Source organism: Nematolebias whitei, chromosome 12, assembly GCF_014905685.2.
Source record: "Nematolebias whitei isolate Nwh7 chromosome 12, NemWhi1, whole genome shotgun sequence".
NCBI classification, from domain to species: domain Eukaryota; kingdom Metazoa; phylum Chordata; class Actinopteri; order Cyprinodontiformes; family Rivulidae; genus Nematolebias; species Nematolebias whitei.
The window spans coordinates 15,689,274-15,691,065 of record NC_056509.1 but is presented as its reverse complement, the minus strand read 5'-3'; the positions used below and the strand labels follow the sequence as shown (position 1 = coordinate 15,691,065).

At 40.1% G+C, this 1,792-nt stretch overlaps 1 protein-coding gene across 1 annotated transcript in view; it reads right to left on the bottom strand.

The window, feature by feature from the left end:
- The window catches only part of LOC119418037 (gamma-aminobutyric acid receptor subunit rho-2-like), a 95,465-nt gene that overhangs the window by 74,753 nt on the left and 18,920 nt on the right, over window positions 1–1,792 (bottom strand). The window lies entirely within an intron of this gene.

Here is a 1,792-nt window from a genome sequence, read left to right as displayed (position 1 = left end):
TGAACAGAGTGATAAAGATCTAAATACAGGGACGTGATTCATGACAGTAAACAGCCATCAGTGTGCTAATGATCCATTGTTAGGCTGATGGTCCTTCTTGCCCATGTGAGCAGCTGGTTTTGGTTGTCAGCAGCAAACTGGTTGATCCACTCTGAGAAGGTGCTATTTAAGAGACTGAGCTGAATACAGCACCTCAGACTGAGGAAGTCTCTCGGATGAGAGACGAAACGTTTCTACATTTTTTTGTTGATTTGCTTTGTTTTGTTTTTTTGAATGTCCAGAGGACCAGATTTAACTTTTTTAGATTTTTCTACCTGGATTATTGAGCATGCATCAGGCTAATCAACATTAGTTGAATAAAAAGACTTAATACATTAATGTTGCATATGTTAGGCAAACATTTGATCACTTTGAGCCCTAACTCATTTCACAGTAACTCATGATTGTCAGTGTTTTGCCTTATTTTCTGGCCTTGGGAGGGGAAGGTGGTGTTGGAAAAAGAATATGTTTTGCTTTTAATAACAGTTTTAATAGTTTTATAACTTGGATCATTAAAAAGTGTGCGGCTTTTCTCACTGCAGTGTTTTCTTCTGGGATGCCTGGGATAAGTCTAAAAACTTGGATTATAAGGTGGCTGGTGGTATGCATTCCTTTAACAAATGATAGGTCTTTAATTATAAGTTGCAATGAGCTTTTTGTTTTCAGACAGGAAATGCATGCACAAACAAAAAGTCTTGTATGCGATTTTTAAAGGTCCTTCAGCTGTTGTGAGATATCAGATCAGTAAAATTAACACTACATTCACAGATTCTAAGATAAAACCCATTAGTCTGTTAAAGTAAATCTCTACTTAGTAATACCCTTTAAAAGCTCTCAGCACTTTGATATGAAGCAGAATGTTGTTTCTTCATAAGCCTAAACTTCCTAACACAAACACTGTTGTGCAACAACTTAAACCAGTATCTCCATTTGCTAGTTGGTGAACAGCATTAACAGTCTCCAGAATGTTAGCAACATTTGTGGGGATTCTCAGTTCCCTGCATGAAGCACAATAGTACCCAGTGTGTTGTTGCTAGAGTTTAAACAATTTGTGTGAAATATTAATAACTCTCAAAATAGTTACAGAGTGGGCATCTCCAACTTGTTTTAAGAACTATATTTTGATATCTGCACGAGGGTACTGCTCTGACAGAAAATATGGCCAGGTCTAAAAATCACACAGATCATAAATAATCACAGTTTTTCTGGCAAAATTCCTTCCATCCATCCATCCATTCATTATCTTTACCCGCTTATTCCATTTTGGGTCACGGGGGTCGCTGGTGCCCATGTCCAGCAATCACTGTGCGAGGGGCGGGGTACACCCTGGACAGGTCGCAAGTCCATCACAGGGCCACATAGAGACAAACGAGACAAACAACCATTCACTCTCCCACTCACACCTAGGGACAATTTAGAGTTACCAATCAGCCTAACATGCATGTTTTTGGTCTGTGGGAGGAAACCGGAGTACCTGGAGAAAACCCACGCATGCACGGAGAGAACATGCAAACTCCACCCAGAGGGCCCCTGGACCAGGGTTTGAACCAAGGACCTGCTCGCTGAGAGGCAGCAGCTCTACCAGTTGCGCCACCGTGCTGCCCAGCAAAATTCCTTGTGAATGCTAAATGATGTTGAAGAATTTGATGCAGAACTTAAAACTAATTTGTTAAAGCTAAAGAATTCCGAACACAAGCTATATATATATATATAAATACATACACACACACACACACACACACACACACACACA